Below are 19,135 nucleotides of genomic sequence, written 5' to 3'. Positions count from 1 at the left end.
CTGCTATACAAAGCTCCGATCTGCGGGTCAGGGCAACCCTTCACCTACAGTGGAGCACCCACGGGGACACACATCTCGAAGAACACTCGTTACTGCACAAGGTGAGTAACTCCCTTTTTACTAACCTACAAAAAAAACCCACAGCTGTTTTCTTCTTACCTTAGTCTGTTAGCTTTACATTCTCCCTTCACTGTTATATCTTGTACATAGTTAAAAAAGAGAGAGAGAGAGAGGGATGAGACACAACAGAAGAAACAAATGGAAAAGACTTCTGTAGCAGGCAGCGAGCACTGAAAACCATAATACCGGGCTCTCCCGGTTTTAAAAAAATTCTCTTCATATAAGGACCCCATGCCTGTCTCAGACGGCCATGCTGCGTGCATCCGTTGTCTCGGTGAGAGCCATGTACCGCAAAAATGCGGACAAATTGCTCAAAACTTACAGCAAGGGCCTGCCGAGACCATGAAATGAGGCTCCGGATGATCCTCTTTGATAAGGCGCTCCAGCCGCCTGCACTAGCCTCCCCAACTCGGCCTGTGCACCAGCCTCAAAAACGGAGTGCATCCTCCCCATCTAGGGCTCCTCCTAAGAGGCCCAGACCATCGCTGAACAGATAATTGCCTTTAACGTCTCAGAGCAGAGTTACCTCTAAATCTAAATTGGACACTGCGGTTTCAAGTGCTTTGAAACCGTCTAAGAGTGTGTCCTCGGTGTTTCATCATGCTGCGGGAAAATCACCCCCCGGCACTGAAGCCATGGGCACTGGCAATTCCAACGGCACCGCAGCTCTTGGTACCGCTACGTGCCGCATCCACCTCGTCTTCCTCTTCAGAGGACCCAATAACTCCGGCACAAGAGCAGGCGGCACCGGGCTCAGTGCATGACCGCTCAGCGCCCTCCCAAACTCAAGATGGAACACTGGCACCGGTTCGAGAAGCACCGGGCCGAGAGACACCGGCACCGACACAAGTACAGTGCCGGTAGACACAATGCTGGTACAGACCTATTCCCCCTTGCAAAGGTGCTATGATTATTTCCATCCCAGACAACATTGGCAACCACAACACTGCCAATTTGACCAACCTCGGCAAAATCATCAGCAGAGACTAATAAGGCGCCAAAACCAGAATCACCGTGCGTAAATGCAAGCAGGCAATAAACAGCACGTTTGATGCGTTGGTCGAGAGCAAGCATTCGGCCCCTCCGAGCCTCAGTCACATTTTTCACCATCGTCTGAGACCCTTTTACAACCATGGGCAAAGATCACTACAGACACTTGGGTCTTAGAAATTATCCGTTCCGGTTACATCATTCCATTTCATTCTCTCCCCCCCACAACTCCCCCATCCTTGTCCCTAATCAGGGACCCCTCTCATGAGGACCTACTTCGGGTCGAAATCTCTCATCTCCTCCACATAGGAGCAATAGAGAGAGTTCCATCTCAGTTTCAAGGGAGAGAATTTTATTCCCGTTATTTCCTCATGGAGAAAAAACCCGGCGGATGGACACCCATATTGGATCTTCGTCAGTTAAACAAACACATTCAGAAACAACATTTCAAGATGGTGACTTTAACTTCTATGCTGCTGGCTCCGGAGCGCAGTGATTGGTTTGCTGCTCTTGACGTCAAGGATGCCTACTTCCATGTCACAGTTCATCCTGCTCACAGGAAATTTCTCCGTTTCACAATCGGTGCAGATCACTACCAATATCGAGTACTTCCGTTCGGTCTCGCCACTGCACCAAGAGTCTTTATGAAAACATTCGTGGTTGTTGCTTCCCACCTTCGACACATGGCAATCACTATATATCCCTACCTGGACGATTGCCTGATAAAAGGACACTCGTGGTCAGAGACCTCAGATATGGTATGGGTGACTATGGACTGTCTCCTTTCATTAGGTCTCCTTCTCAACGAAGACAAATCCACCCTAATACCTACCCAGAACCTAGAGTTTATAGGTGCGCATCTCGATTCAGTCATTGCGAGGGCATACCTACCTCTACCCAGGTTTCGAGCATTACAGGACCTATTGGATCAACTTCTGTACTGACGCTCAGTACAAGTCGTGACGGTTCTCAAATTAATGGGTCATATGGTCTCCACGACTTACGTCGTTCCCCATGCCGGGCTGCACTTTCGGCCTCTACAACAGTGGCTGACCACAATATACGATCTCATTATGCACAGTGTATGCAGATGGATAACCGTCCCTCCCACGGTCAAGTCTTCCCTTCATTGGTGGATGGTCGATGACAGTTTACTTTTGGGCACTCCGTTTTGGCACCCACCACCTCATTTTCACATCACCACCAATGCCTCCCTCGTCGGTTGGGATGCTTACATGGGCAAGCTTTCTGTGCAAGGTCGTTGGTCCCCTCAGGAATCGAGTTGAGGGCCATTGCCAACGCCTGCAGGCATTTCTGCACACACCTCCGCAACTCCACAGTGGCCGTCTTCACAAACAACGTAGCCACCATGTTCTATATAAACCGTCTAGGAGGTGCATGATCCCGATCGCTATGTGCGGAAGCAAGCCGACCATGGAATTGGTGCATTGCCAATGCCATGACACTTGTGGTGTCCTATTTACCTGGCATCAACAACACGATAGCCAATTCCCTCAGCAGGAATTTTGCAACGCACCAGAATTGGGAAATCGATTGGCGCATCCTTCATTCCGTGCTTCGCCGTTGGGGTTTTCCACAAATAGACCTTTTTGCCATCACCAGCAACAGGAAATGTCACCGCTTCTGCTCCAGGGCAGGCTTAGGTCACCACTCCTTAGGGGACGCCTTTCTCCTCAGTTGGAACGGTCCCCTCATGTACGCTTTTCCCCCATCCCACTTATCTTCAGTCCTTCAGAAGATCGACTCCGACAAAGCCTTGGTCATCCTGATTGCACCGGAATGGCCTCGCCAGCATTGGTACCCAATTCTCATGCACCTGCCACAACATCCACCATATCACCTACCATTAATCGAGAACCTCCTGACCCAGAAGCGAGACTCTCCTTCATCCTCAACTACATGCGCTACACCTGTCAGCCTGGTACCTAGTTGGCTGAACGCTTCCGAGGTTCTCTGTTCTGATTGTGTTAAGAATGTTCTTATACACAGTAGAAAACAAAATACACGTGCCACTTACCTTTCCAAAAGGCGTTGTTTTACTTCTTGGTGCTCTGACCGCAACCTCGATCCTCAAATGGTCCCAATCTCCTTCATCTTGGATTATATGATGCATCTACAACAGAACAGACTAGCCTTAGTGACTATAAGAGTCCATCTCGCAGCACTGACTGCGTTTAGACAACCAATAGAGGGAACTTCGCTCATCCCCTCACGAAGAGGGTTCTTAAAGATTTAGTGAATCTAAACCCTCCTCTACATTCCCCCACTCCGTTGTGGAATTTGGACTTGGTACTCTCCATGTTGACAACACGTCCCTTCGAACCTCTAGCCACCATACCTCTCCAGACCCTCACCCAGAAACTGGTCTTCCTGATTGCCATCACGTCGGCGTGTCAAGCGAGTGAGATCTCCACACTAATGGCTTCACCTCCTTACACCGTCACAAAGATAGTGTTATCCTGAGTCATCACCTGGCCTTCATCCCTAAGGGCTGCTCTCCATTTCATCTTAACGAACCAATAGTCCTACCTGCTTTTCACCCAAAGCCTCATGCATCTCCTCTTGAGGCAAACCTTCATACGCTAGACGTACGCAGGGCCTTAGCATTCTACTTGCAGCATACTAAACCCTTCCAAAAAATGGATAGATTATTGGTTTCCCTGGCAGAGTGATCCAAAGGGCATCCCCTGTCATCTCAGAGAATTTCCAAATTAATTGTCTCCTATATAGCCCAATGCTATACTTTACGTAATGTTCCCCTTCCTCAATGCCTTAAAGCCCATTCCACTAGAGCAATAGCTACCTCTACTGCATTTCTTAAGGGCGTACCCCTTGCTGAGACCCCCCCTTCCCCCCCCATGCATGCGCGCTCCAGCTGACTACGGCTTTAAAACATCTCCGTCCTGCGGTGCCAGGGCAAGCCCAGCACCTAATGTGAAGCCCAGCACCTACACAAAGGTGAGTAACTTCGCTTTCCCTTATTTGTTTATGAGGAGGTCATGTGAGACAGTATCTAAGGCGATGTCTGCACTACAGTTATCTATTGGGAAAAGGTACTTTTTTCCCATAGTTTTGTCAGAAGAGGCTTTTCTGAAATTTGGCCCACTAACACTGAGCCAAATTTCAGAAAAGCCTCCTCTTTTGGAAGAGCCCTTCTTCCTCATGGGAGGAGGAAGACAGGGCTTCTGAAAGAGCACGTCTGCTCTTCTGCAAAAAAAAAAAAAAAAAAAAAAAAAAAAAGCAGCAATGGACATGGTGTTCCCTGGACGTGGCAGAGTTTTTCCGGGATACCTTCCAGTATCCCAGAAAACCCCCGTAGTGTAGACATAACCTAAAGGCTTATTAAAGTCAGCATATATCACATCTATTACTATTTCTCTTATACAAGTCTTGTTATTCTGTCAAAGGAGAATAATATTAGGTTGATTTGACATGATTTGTTCTTGACAAATGCATGTGGATTTTTACTTACTTTATTATCTTCTAGGTGCTTACAAATTGTTTGATTGTTTGCTCTATTCTTTCCAGGTACTAAAATTAAACTGATGGGTCTATAATTCCCTGGATTGTCCTTATTCTCCATTTTGGAGATAGGGAAATATAGTAACTTTCTTTTAGCTAATGATAGAGTGGTTAGATTTGGCCATACTATATTAGGGTATGTCTGCACTGCCACCCTAGTTCAAACTAGGCTGGCTAATGTAGGCATTCGAACTTGCAAATGAAGCCTGGGATTTAAATATCCCGGGCTTTTATTTGCATGTTCCCGGGCATGTTCCTCCTCATTGCAGGAGGAGTAACGGTAGTTTGAATTAGGAGCTTTAATTCAAACTACCTAGTCCATGCCGCGTGTAGCTGCGGGCAGGGAGTTCGAACTATGGGGCATTTAAAAATGGTGGCGCCCAGGAACATGCAAATAAAAGCCTGGGATATTTAAATCCCGGCCTTCAATTTGCAAGTTCGAATGCCTACATTAGCCACCCTAGTTCGAACTAGGGTGGCAGTTCAGACATACCTTTAGGGCCTAATTCAGGGATGGGCGATAATTTTTAATGGGGGGCATGCCAAGACTTTGGCAAGTGATCAAGGGCTGCACTTCTATGGGGGGGGGGGTCTGGGAGAGAGGTTGAGTGCAGAAGGGAGCTTGTGGTAGGGAGTTGGGGTGCAAGAAGGGATGTGGGGCCTGAGAGGGAGCTTGAGTGAAGGGAGAGGCTTGTGATCTGGGGTAGGATCTTGGGATGTAGGATCCAGGAAAGAGTTAGGGTATAGGAGAGAATTCTTGCAGCAGGGCATGCAGAGTCTGGGAGGAACTTGTGACCTGGAAGAAGGTGGTGCAGAGGGTTTGAGTGGTGATGGAGCAGGAGAATGGGGTGCAGGGTCAGGGATAGGATATGGGTGCAGGAGAGGATTCTGGCCTCGGGGAGGATTTAGAAGGGGGTGCAGGCTCTGGGAGGGAATTGTGACCTGGGAGAACACAGGAACATAAGAACGGCCATACTTGGTCAGACCATTTAACCCAGTAGTCTGTCTTCTGACAATGGCCCATGCTAGATGCCCCAGAGGGAGTGAACTGAAACAAGTAATCATCAAGTTATCCCTCTCCTGTCATCCATTTCCCCTACCCCTGACAAACAGAGGCTAGGGACACCATTCCTACCCATTCTGGCTAATAACTATTGGTGGACCTAACCTCCATGAGTTTATCTAAATCTTTTTTGAATCTTTTTTGAAGTGGACTTTTGTCGACAAAACTATACCTGAGTCCACACTGCCTTTGAGTTATGTCGACATAATGTCGACAAAACTCAGCAGTTTTGTCGACGTATGTAAACCTCATTTTACGAGGAATAACGCCTTTTGTCGACAGAGTTCTGTCGATAGAAGGCATTATTGCATCTACATTGTCCTTTGCGTCCACACTGTTATGTCGACAAAGCGGCATAGATCCAAATTCCATAAGGGTGAAGGAGGCCTCCGCGGGGGATGGAGATTCGAGAGCCCCTTCAGAAATCTTTTTGTAGTAGGGTGCGCGAACAAGGAAAAATCGCCATCCCTGTGGTGGAAGGCATTGATTGCTGCTAAGTGCACTCGTAGAGATGCAAGAGCCAGGCCATTTGTCATGTAGCTGCAAGAGGTATTCCAATATACAAGGTAGGGTTGCAAAACACGAGTCCACATTGTTGTCCGTACACCATGCTTGGAACTTCGACCACTTAGCCACATAAGTGGTTCGTGTGGATTCTTTTCGACTATGCATCAGCACTTGCTTGACTCGCTGAGAACATGATTGTTCGGAGTCGGTGAACCAGCAAGCATCCATGCAGTGAGGTGCAGAACTTCGGGTCTCGGGTGCCTGAGGGATCCGTTGCCCTGGGTCAACAGATTCGGAAGAGAAGGCTGAGGATACGGCGCTCTCACTGACATCTGGTGGAGCATTGAGAACCAAGGCTGACGAGCCCATGCCGGTGCTAGGAGGATTACCCGGGCCTCGTCTATGTTGATCTTTTCCAGAACCCTGGGAATTAACGCTACCGGGGGAAAGGCGTATAGTAACGACGTCCCCCAGTGGAGAAGAAAGGCATCCCCCAGGGAGTGGTGTCCTATTCCGGCTCTTGAACAATAAGTGGGACATTTCGAATTGAGTTCTGTTGTGAACAAATCTATTGTTGGAAATCCCCATCGAGCGAAAACACGAGTCAGCACGTCCGTGCGTACCTCCCATTTGTGGTCATGAGGAAAACGCCTGCTGAGAGAGTCTGCTATTAAGTTGTCGATGCCTGGAAGGTAGGATGCTGTGAGAACGGTGTTGTTGGCGATACACCAATTCCATAAACGAGTGCTCTCTGCGCAAAGAGAACGGGATCGGGCACCCCCTTGTTTGTTGATATAAAACATAGTTGCCATGTTGTCCGTTAGAATCCTGGTCGTTGTATTCTGAATGTGGACTTGGAAATGTTTGCAAGCATGTCGTACCGCTCTTAACTCGAGCACATTGATATAGTAGCATCTCTTGTGTCGACCAACGTCCCTGAACCGTGAGATTGCCCATGTGAGCTCCCCAACCTATAAGGGAGGCATCTGTAGTAATTTGTGTTGTGAGTTGTGGGCGATGAAATGGAATGCCCGTGAGAAGATTGGCCGGGTTGACCCACCACTGTAGGGAATCCCGGACATACTGTGGCACCACTACCGGCCTGTGGATGGTGTACTTTGACGGGAAGTAAACCGTGGCTAACCAATGCTGGAGGCAACGAAAATGTAACCTTGCGTTGCGCACTACAATGGTTGCGGCAGCCATGTGTCCCAACAGCTGTAGACAGACACGTGTGGGAATTGTTGGAGCATTCATCACAGTGTGTACCAGCTCTTTGATTGCCGTAAAACGTTCCACTGGTAAATATGCTCGCGCTGCAGTTGAATCGAGTCGCGCACCTATGAACATGAGGTTTTGGGAGGGAACTAACGATGACTTCTTTGAGTTTATGAGAAGGCCCAGAGCCGCAAATTCGTCAGATACTGTCCGGACCATGTGACATGTTTCCATATATGTCGTACCCTTGAGGAGACAATCGTCTAAGTAAGGAAATATTGTCACCCCCAGTCTGCGTAAATGGGCCGCGACCACCGCTAATGTTTTGGTGAAAACTCTGGGAGCACATGCTAGACCAAATGGTAGGACCTTGTACTGATAATGCTCGCTCCCCAACTGGAAACGAAGAAAACGCCTGTGCGCCATGTGAATCTCTACGTGGAAGTAGGCGTCCTGCAAGTCGAGAACTGCAAACCAATCCTTTTTATTCAACGACAGAATAATGGTTGATAAGGTTACCATCTTGAAACGGTGCTTTCGAAGGTACCGGTTTAGCTTTCGAAGGTCTAGAATGGGTCTCCAACCTCCCGACTTCTTTGGTGTGAGAAAATATCGGGAGTAAAACCCCTTTCCCCAGAACTGTTTGGGAACTCCCTCTATCGCTCCAACGGCGAGCAAGCGTTGAACTTCCTGTTTCAACAGTTTCTCGTGAGAGGGGTCCCTGAAAAGGGACGGGGTCGGTGGAGTGGTAGGGGGAATAGAGAGAAAGGGGATGGAGAGGCCAGACCGAACTACTTCTAGCACTCATCTGTCCATGGTGATTGCAGACCACTGGTGATAAAATGAGCGTAGACGATGGTGAAAAAGATGATGATTTTCCGTGTTGATTAAAGGCAGTTGGCTTGCATCCTCAACAAGCAAGTCAAATTTGCTGCTTAGTTGATGACTGATTAGCCGAACGGTTCTGTTGTGGCCGCTTGTGCTGAGGGCGCTCTCTAGGATGCTGGTTGTCGAAGGGACGTGTCTGTTGTCTAGAAAAATTGAAATCGTATCTCTGTTGGTAAGGGAAATAACGTCTCAGTTTGAGGGAAGGCGTGTACATCCCAAGCGTACGTAGAGTTGTACGTGAATCTTTCCCCGAATGTAGGATCTCATCAGTGTTTGCCGCAAAGAGTTTGTTTGTCAAACGGTAGATCCTCAACCTTATTTTGCAACTCCTTTGGAGCCCATGCGGATGAAAGTCAAGATGATCTCCTCATGGCTATACCTGTAGCAGCAGCTCAAGCTGCTGTGTCAGCCACATCCATGGCAATCTGTAGTGCAGTACTACATGATGCATACCCTTCTTGAACTATTGCTTTCAGGAGTGGCTTCTTGCTGTCTGGAAGATGGTGCAGCAGCTCTGTTAACTTTGAATAATTATCGAAATTATGATTCGATAGATGGGCTGAGTAGTTTGCAATTCGTAACAACAGCGTGGCTGAGGAGTAGACTTTCCTGCCAAAAATATCTAATTTTTTATTGTCCTTGTCTGGAAGGGTATTTCTGTACTGTGGCGCCTTACTCCTACGTTGAGCTGCGTCTACTACCAACGAGTTAGGTTGGGGGTGACTGAATAAAAAGTCCAAGCCTTTCGCCGGAACAAAATATTTCTTGTCAGCCTTTTTACTCGTAGGGGTAACCGATGTTGCCATATCTCATCCGCCACTTCCATTATCATCATATCATCATTATACATCGATTGGTAATGCGATCTTTGCACGTTGTTGTGGACGGAGGTTTTTCAAGAGTCGGTGTTTCTTAACCGGAACATCCGCCAGCTGTATTTCCTGCGTGCCTGCCACTCGTTTGAAGAGATCCTGAAAGTGTTTCAGATCATCCAGTGGGGAGATGTCAATCGGGCATATCGCGTCATCCAGGGAAGACGAGGAACAGTCTGCTGGAGGAGTCTCCGGCTTAGGGTCTTCTGTTTCAGACAACTGTCCCTCTTCTGGTTCAGACTGGTCTAGCTGGATCGTTGGACTCTTAGCCGGAGAAGGTGAATGTAATGGCTGTGATCGGTGAGGTAAGTATTTTGCTGTTGGTGATTGGCGGATGCAGGAAGATCACCTGTGTGATGATGGAGTATAGTCACGCTGGGGACGATCGTAATATGATCTATGATAGCGGTCATAATAGCGCTCGGACCGCGACAGGGAGGAGTGCCGAGAGGAGCGTGCACTACCATGATGGACATAATAGACGCGACATGGAGAGCGTCTAACAGACCCGTACCTCGAAAATCGGGAGGGTGAACAGGATCGTGAACGGGACCAATGTGTGTCTAAGTACACTGCATCCCTATAGTCATGCCGGCTGTGCATAACCCGTGAAGGAGACACATAAGCACGATAGCGATCATGTCTTCCTGGTGAAACAGCTGGAGAAAGGGACCTGTCCCTATAATGGGTCTTGGATAATGACTTTCTAGGTGTAGAAGTCCCATCCATCCCCAGACTCATGGGGGAGCCAGGCACCGAATGAAAGTGAAGCGATGCTGGAGAAGTCAGCTGTTGCGGTATGTCGTCCGGTGCCGAGGTTAACGACGGTGCCGCGCCTGAAGCATCCACACGTTCTGGTTCAGATGCTGGTGCTGGAAGGGGCAGTGCCGATGCCGGGGCAGGCAGGATAGGCACCGATGCATTAGGTGCCGCTGAAGCCGGTGTGGAGAGGCTGGTCAATTGCGGCACCGGCGTGTCTGTCAGTTTCAGGGAGCGTGCTGCTGAAGCCGGTGAAGACTTGCCGGCCAGCTGCGGCGTTGCTCCCGATTTCGGCACTGAAGCCGATCTCCCTCTGGGCGGTGGGGGTTCTCCCCTACCAGCCCCAGCAAGGTTACCAGACCCCCCGGGGGTCACCTTGGAAGCTCCTGCCGACGTTGTGGCTGCCGCAGGGAGAGAGCACGTCGGGGATGGCTTTGCTGTCTTGGAGAGAGCCGATCCCAGAGAAGCCGCTCTCCTCTTATGCCCCGAGGTTTTTGTGGTCGCAGGAGGGATCGGATCAGGCTGCAATGCCTTGTCAAACATTAACATTCTGGCTTTCATCTCCCGCTCCCTCCGGGCTCTTGAGGTTAATTTTCTACAATGGTTGCACTTGTCAGGGACATGAGTTTCCCCCAGGCACCTGATACAACTGTCATGGCCGTCAGCCGTTGGCATGGCTTCACGGCACTTTAAGCATTTTTTGAACCCAGTTGAGCCAGGCATTGTCACCACAGATAAGGAATGCCTGTGTAATCCCCATATGGGTAGTCAATTTCACCAGCTTAGGTGTGGCAGCTTTCACCGAAGTCTGAGAGAAAACTTTTTTTTTTTTAACAGAGAAACAAGAAAAAGGAACACAACTAACACAAAACTTTAACTAACTCTAACTATTTACAGTAGAGAATTATCTAAAACCATCAGTAAAGAGAGATCAGGGAGCTCCGACCGCGACCTGAGGCGGTTGAGAGGAACTGATGGTTGTCGGCTCGCGCGCGGCTGATCAAAGGCGCGAACGCTGTCCTGCTGAACCACGCATGCACGAGCCGGCGGAGCACGGCTATGAAAAGTCTCCGAGCCACGGTGCCAGGACGGGACCCGACACTTAGAGTGGAGCACCCACGGGGCCACTCGAAGAACTATTGAGTGAATACCATCTGGTCCCCATGACTTGTTACTGTTAAATTTATCAATTTGTTCCAAAACCTCCTCTAATGATACCTCAATCTGGGACAATTTCTCAGATTTGTCACCTAAAAAGAATGGTTCAGGTTTGGGAATCTCCCTAACATCCTCAGCTGTGAAGACCAAAGCAAAGAATTCATTTAGTTCCTCTGCAATTAAACCTATTGTCTTTGAGTACTCCTTTAGTATCTCAGTCGTCTTGTGGCTTCACTGGTTGTTTAACAGTCTTCCTGCTTCTGATGTATTTTTTAAAAAAATTGCTATTACTTTTTGAGTTTTGGGCTAGCTGTTTTTCAAACTCCTTTTTGTCTTTCCTTATTGTATTTTTACACTTAATTTGACAGAATTTATACTCCTTTCTATTTTCTGCACGAGGATTTAACTTCCACTTTTTAAATGATGCCCTTTTATCTCTCACTGCTATTTTTACTTGGCTGTTAACCCCCAGTGGCACTTTTTTTTTGGTTCTCTTGCTGTGTTTTTTAATTTGGGGGGTATATTTAAGTTGGGCCTCTATTATTATAGAATCATAGAGCTGTAAGAGACCTCAGGAGGTCATCAAGTCCAGCCACCTGCCCAAGGCAGGACCAATCTCAACTAAATCAACCCAGCCAGGACTTTATCAAGCCAAGACTTAAAAATCTCTAGGGATGGAGATTACACCACTTCCCTAGGTAACCCATTCCAGTGTTTCACCACCCTCCTAGTGAAATAGTTTTTCCTAGTATCCAACCTAGACCTAACTCACTGTGACTTGAGACCATTATTCCTTGTTCTGCCATCCATCACTACTGTGAACAGACTTTCTCCGTCCTCTTTGGAACCTCCCTTCAGGAAGTTGAAGGCTGCTATCAAATCCCCCCTCACTCTTCTCTTCTGCAGACTAAACAAACACAAATCCCTCAGTGTCTCCTCATAGGTCATGTGCTCCAGCCTGCTAATCATTTGGTTGCCCTCCACTGGACCCTCTCCAATGCGTCTACTTCCTCTCTATAGTGGGGGGCCCAGAACTGGACACATCAGAGCCAAATAAAGGGGACTAATCACTTCTCTAGATATGCTGGCAATACTCCTCCTAATGCCTAATGCCATTCGCCTTCTTGGCTACAAGGGCACACTGTTGACTCATATCCAGCTTCTCATCCACTGTAATCCCCAGGTCCTTTTCTGCAGAACTACTACTTAGCCATTCGGCCCCCAGCCTGTAACAATGCTTGGGATTCTTCCATCCCAAGTGCAGGACTCTGCGCTTGTCCTTGTTGAACCTCATGAGATTTCTTTTGGCCTAATCCTCTAATCTGTCTAGGTCACTCTGGACCCTATCTCTGCGCTCCAGCATATCTACCTCTCCCCCTAGCTTAGTGTCATCTCCAAACTTGCTGAGGGTGCAATCCATCCCCTGATCCAGGTCATTAATAAAGATGTAGAACAAAACTGGTCCTAGAACAGATCCTTGGGGCACTCTGCTAGAAACTGACTGCCATCCTGACATCGAGCTGTTGATCACTACCCATTGGACCTGACAGTCTAGCCAGCTTTCTATCCATCTTGCAGTCCATTTATCCAAACCATACTCCCTTAACTTGCTGACATGAATATTGTGGGAGACGTATCAAAAGCTTTGCTAAAGTCAAGGTATATCACATCCACTGACTTTCCTATATCCACAGAATCAGTTAACTCATCATAGAAGCTAATCAGATTGGTCAGGCATGACTTTCCCTTTGTGAATCCATGTTGACTATTCCTGATCACTTTCCCCTCTTCCAAATGCTTCAGAATAGATTCTTTGAGGATCCCCTCCATGATTTTTCAAGGGACTGAGATAAGGCTGACTGGTCTGTAGTTCTCTGAATTGTCTTTCTTCCCTTTTTAAAGATGGGCACTACATTTGCCTTTTTCCAATCATCTGGGATCTCTCCCGGTCTCCATGAGTTTTCAGTGGTAATGGCTAAAGGCTCTGCAATGACATTTGCCAATTCCCTCAGTACCCTTGGATGCATTAAATCTGGGCCCATGGATTTGTGTATGTGTAGCTTTTCTAAATAGTTCCTATCTTGTTCTTTCTGCACCAAGGGCTGTCTACCTCCATCCCATACTGCATTGCCTAGTGCATTTATCTGGGAGCTGACCTTATCTGTAAAGACAGAGGCAAAGAAAGCATTGAGTACTTCAGCTTTTCCCACATCATCTATCACTAGGTTACCTCCCGCATCCAGTAAGGGCCCCACACCCTCTCTGATCACCCGTTTATTGCTAACATGCCTATAGAAACCTTTCTTGTTATCCTTCACATCCCTTGCTAGCTGCAATTGCAATTGCGCTTTCGCCTTCCTGATAACTCCCCTGCATTCTCGAGCAATATATTTATACTCCTCCCTAGTCATCTGTCCCAAGTTTCCACTGCTTATAAGTTTCCTTTTTGTGTTTAAGCTCACCAAGGATGTCTCTGGTAAGCCAGTCTGGTCACCTACCATATTTGCTTTTCTTGCTGTGCATTGGGATGGTTTCTTCCTGTGTCTTTAATAAGTCTTCTTTAAAATACTGCCAGTTCTCCTGGACTCCTTCCTCTTTCATGTTAGCATCCCAGGGAATCCTGCCCATCAGTTCTCTGAGAGAGTCAAAGTCTGCTTTTATGAAGTCCAGGGTGTGTATTTTGCATCTCTCCTTTCTTTCTTTGGACAGGATCCTGAAATCTACCATCTCATAATCACTGCTTCCCAGGTTGTCTCCCACCTCTACTTCACCTTCTAGTTCCTCCCTGTTTGTGAGCAACAGGTCAAGCTGTGCATGGCCCCTGGTCGGTTCCTTCAGCACTTGTACCAGGAAGTTGTCCCCAACATTCTCCAAAAACTTTTTGGATTGTCTCTGTACTGCTGTATTGGTCTCCCAAAAGATGTCAGGGTTATTAAAGTCCCCTATGAGAACCAGGGCCTGTGATCTGGAAGCTTCTCTCAGTTGTCCGAAGAAAGCCTCATCTACCTTATCCACCTGATCCAGTGGTCTATAGCAGACACCAACCACAACATCAGCCCTGTTGCTTCCACCTCTAAACTTAACCCATAGACTCTCAACAGTCTTTTCTCCCTCTAAATACTAGAGCTCTGAGCAGTCATACTGCTCTCTTACATACAATGCACCTCCTCCTCCTTTTTTCCCCTGCCTGTTCTTCCTGAACAGTTTATACCCTTCCATGACAGTGCTCCAGTCATGTGAGTCATCCCACCAAGTCTCCATTATTCCAATCAAATCATAGTTCTTTGACTGGGCCAGGGCTTCTAATTTTTCCTATTTCTTTCCAAGGCTTCTTGCATTTGTGTACAAACACCTTAGATAGCCAGTTGATTGCCCTACCTTCTCCATTCGAGTCAGGGGTCCTCCTTGTTGCTCGTTCCTCCTTGTGTTCCCTTTCCAGAATCCGACTTTCTCACTTACCTCAGGGCTTTGGTCATCGTCCCCCAATGAATCTAGTTTAAAGCCCTCTTTACTAGTGGTGTCTTTGAAAAGTCTCCATGTGGTTTTCAGGGATTTTACTTTTGTCATTGTACCTTTTAATTTTTGTTTGACTAACCTCCTCATTTTTGTGTAGTTCCTCTTTCTGAAATTAAATGCCACAGTGTTGGACTTACGAGGTGTTTTTCCCACGACAGGGATGATACATTTTATCACATTATGGTCACTATTTCCAGGTGGTCCAGTTATATTTACCCCTTGGATCAGATTCCGTCCTCCACTTAGAACTAAATCAAGAATTGCCATTCTTCTTATAGGTTCCAGAACCAGCTGCTCCAAGAAGCAGTTGTTTAAGGCGTCTAGAAATTTTATCTCCGCATCCCATGCTGAGGTGATATGTACCCACTCAATGTGGGGATAGGTGAAATCCCCCACTATTATTTAGTTTTTAATTTGATAGCCACCCTAATCTCCCTTAGCATTTCATAATCACTATCCCTGTCCTGGCTAGGTGATCGGTAATATAACCCCACTGCTATATTCTTATTATTAAAGCATAGAATAACTATCCAGAGATTCTATGGAACATATTGGTTCAATTGAGATTTTTACTTCATTTGAGTCTACATTTTCTTTCATGTATAGTGTCACTACCCCAGCAGCACGACCTGTTCTGTCCTTCTGATCTATTTTGTACCTTGGTGTGACTGTGTCCCATTGATTGTCCTCATGTCACCAAGTTTCTGTGATGCCTATTATATCAATATTCTCGTTTAATATGAGGCACTCTAGTTCACCCATCTTATTTTTTAGACTTCTAGTGTTTGTGTATAAACACTTAAAAAAATGTCACTATGTAACTAGCTGCCATTTCCTAATGCGTTTGAATGCCACTCTTTTTCATTTCACTGTTTCTCATCTGATCTTACCCATACTGTATCATCTTCCATCCTCTACTCCTTACTAGAACATAGAGAATCTCTATTAATAGACCCTCCCCTAATAAATGTCTCTGTCCCATCCACGTGCTCCTCCATGCCTGTTGGCTTTCCTCCAGCCCTTAGTTTAAAAACTGCTCTACAACCTTTTTAATTTTAAGTATCAGCAGTCTGGTTGTAGAAGGAGTGCAGAAGCTTGTCATCTGGAACAGATAATTGAGGGGAAAGAGGAGGGTAGGGTGCCAGAGCAGGTTCTGGTTGGGAAGTGCTTACCTAGGCGGCTCCCAGCCAGCAGCCTTACAGAAACCTGAGGCAGGTTCTCTGCCTCTGCAGAAGTCTCAGCTGGCTGCTCCATGTGGATCTGTTCCATGCATGGAAGAGTGGGAGGTGGAGGAGGGAGGGAGGCTTCACACGCTGCCCCTGCCTCCAGCAAAATTTCTCAGTTACTATTGACCAGAAATTGGCAAATTGGAGCTGAGAGATTTTTCTAGAGGCTGGGAGCAGTGTGCGAAGCCTCCCACCCCTCTCTCCAACCATCCAGAGTGGAAAGTAGCAGCTGTTTAAAATGAGAACTGCTCTCTGAGTAAGAGTCTCAGCAAAGCAGTCATGGGCCAGATCCAGTCGCTTGGTGGGCTGGTTCTGGCCCACCTGCAGCCTTTTGCCCACCCCTGGCCTATGTCCTATTTATGCCTTTGAAAATCTTGTTTTATTTTTAAATTCAGGGAGGGGTGGGAGGAACAGAGACCGTTGCAGCTAAGGGCAATTATTTTAAATGTTTTTGGCCCTTTGTGTTTAAGGCTCATTCTACAGGTAAACGATTCGTGTGTGTCTCCCATGGGAGAAAAGAATACACAGAATTTTGTCCATAAAAGGGCACTGCATTCCTTAGCTAGTTCATATTGAGGTGCTCGCAGACTAATTTAGTTTGCCTGATAAACATAGTAAAATATACCGAGGCAAGTAATACACAGAGAATGAGGAGATCAGAGGTAAAATTCTGAGTCTACCAAAGTCAATGAGAATGTTGCCATTTCTTCAGTAGGGGCAGAAATTCATGCTTATATTGTATTCCTGACTCACTGTATGAGGTGGGGCAAGTTAATCACGGAGTAAATTTTATGCATTTGCAAAGGTGCCACTTAGATTTTTAAAGTGTAAATAAACTAATTTAAATTTTCCAAATAAGTGTTATTTCCAATATTAGAATGGAATCTAATAGACAACCCCCTTTTTACTGAGTTCAGGAAGCATCAGTTTAGTAATTTAGTGCTAGCTTCTTTTCAGATTAACTTTTCTCTTGGTCAATATTTCTTAAATCAAGATACTTGATTATTCTTAATCAACAGTTTATTCCCTCAAGACCACATCAGTATGCAATAGTTCATATATCAAGTATAGACACAACCAATGTTCTTGGTATGTACAGTATACATCAATACTATCCTGCTAGCATTTGTCATACACTGTAGTCGAGACTCAGCAGTCACACCAAGGAAACATGCAAATCACATTACTACTTATAATATTTCCTGATGATTTTCAGTCATCAATAATTTAATACCTAACAATTATTACACTTCCATTATTTCTCCAACCACTGCTATTTCAATGGTTTGGTGGGAAAGGGATTGCTTTAGGATATCAGAAGCAATTGCTTATTGTTTAAATTTTAGGCCAACTTGCTGGGACTTCTAAAGGTCATGCATGTAGCTAAGGATAGGTAGAATCTAGATATTGTTACATGAGGTCTTATTAAAGAGTGCAGACTCAGCAATATCATCTTCAATTCCCCTACAAGTGGTGTCACTATGGGTGCCCCAGTTAGATCTCAGTGCATCCTTACTCTGGGGATAGGAGATTTTTACCTAGCAGTTCCTTCCTACATCGCATATGTGTAATTGCTGTCTTGCCCTGTTTTTGTCCATTAGCTGTGTTAATCAGTTCTTTAAGGTTTAAAAAAAGTTTTCCCCATTTTTTTTCTTGTTAAGTTTTGGACCCTAAAGTTGTTCTACTCAAAATGTCAGGCTCTTCTGGTTGTAAAAAGTGTGCTGAGACTTGATGCTCGCGTCTGACAGGCATGCATCTTGCATAAACAAAAAACAGGACTATGCAGCACTTTAAAGACTAACAGGATGGTTTATTTGGTGATGAGCTTTCACGGGCCAGACCCACTTCTTCAGATCAAATTGTGGAAGAAAATTGGCCAATCAGATTTTAGAACAGAGCAGGGCTGGGGGGTGGGGGTGGGGGAGGTTAGTGTCTATGAGATAATGATATTAGGGGTGATAATTGGGGAAGCTATCTTTGTTGTGGGTAAGATAATTAGCATCTTTGTTAAGGCCCATTCGTAAAGTGTCAAATTTCCGGCACCATGGAGAAGCAGAAAATGGCACCTTACAAAGGGAGAGGAGTCAGTGCCAAAGAGAAAGTCTAACTCCTCCACCCCAACTGGTGCCACCTCTCGATTGGCACTGACAACATCTGATATGCCCACTGACCCCGGTGTGGATGGACGTCTTTTTTGAAGATGGGCACTACATTTGCCAAAGGCTCCTCAATGACATTTGCCAACTCCCTCAGTACCCTCAGATGCATTAAGTCCGGACCCATGGATTTGTGTACATTTAGCTTTTCTAAATAGTTCCTAACCTGTTCTTTACCCACCAAGGACTGTCCGTCTTCATCCCATCTTGTGTCACTTAGCGCATTAGTCCGGGAGCCGACCTTGTCCGTGAATCCAGAGGCAAAGAAAGCATTGAGTACTTCAGCTTTCCCCACATCATCTGTCACTAGGCAACCTCCTTCATCCAGTAGGGGCCGCAGACCCTCTCTGATCACCTTCTTCTTGTTAACATGCCTGTAGAAACCTTTCTTGTTATCCTTCACATCCTTTGCCAGTTGCAATTCCAATTGCAAATTTCGCCTTCCTGATAACCCCTCTGCAAATTATCAATATTTTGAGATTAATTTTTATATTTTCAAATCTATTATTTCAATTAGAATATGGAATACTAAGTTCACAGTGTTCATTTTTATTACAAATATTTACACTGTAAAAAACCTAAAAGAATTAACAAAGTTCAGTTCACCTCAGACAAATACTGTTGTGCTACCCTTTTATTATGAAAGTGCAACTTACAAATTTTATTTCTTTTATATAAGAAATCTCAGAAACAAAATAATGTAAAACTTTAGACCTACAAGTCCTACTTTTTGTTCAGTTTATGGTTGTTTACATTTATGGGAGATAATGCTGCCTGCTTTTTATTTACAGTGTCACCTGAAAGTGGTAAATAGTTTTGAGTTCACAGCACTTCAAGATGGTCATGTTAATAACAATGATTACAGCATTGGACCAAGGGGACTGATTCCCAGCCCTCAACCTACAAGATGTGTATTTCCACGTCGCCATACACCCAGCACACATGCATTACCTACCACTAGGAGCAGATCACTATCAGTACAGCGTCCTGCCTTTCAACCTTACTTTTGCCCCTCAAGTATTTCAGAGGTTTTCACCATAGCGATGGTGTGTCTACATCAACAACATGCAATCATCTTTCCATACCTCCATGACTGCCTCATAAAAGGATGGTCATGTA

The 19,135-nt window shown here is 46.1% G+C and overlaps 1 protein-coding gene across 12 annotated transcripts in view; it reads left to right on the top strand.

Moving 5' to 3' along the window:
* Window positions 1-19,135, top strand: part of AMPD3 (adenosine monophosphate deaminase 3) — a 127,597-nt gene that overhangs the window by 91,966 nt on the left and 16,496 nt on the right. The window lies entirely within an intron of this gene.

The sequence above is a fragment of the Pelodiscus sinensis genome, chromosome 4 (assembly GCF_049634645.1).
Source record: "Pelodiscus sinensis isolate JC-2024 chromosome 4, ASM4963464v1, whole genome shotgun sequence".
Taxonomy (NCBI): domain Eukaryota; kingdom Metazoa; phylum Chordata; order Testudines; family Trionychidae; genus Pelodiscus; species Pelodiscus sinensis.
This window is presented reverse-complemented; position numbering and strand designations above follow the sequence as displayed.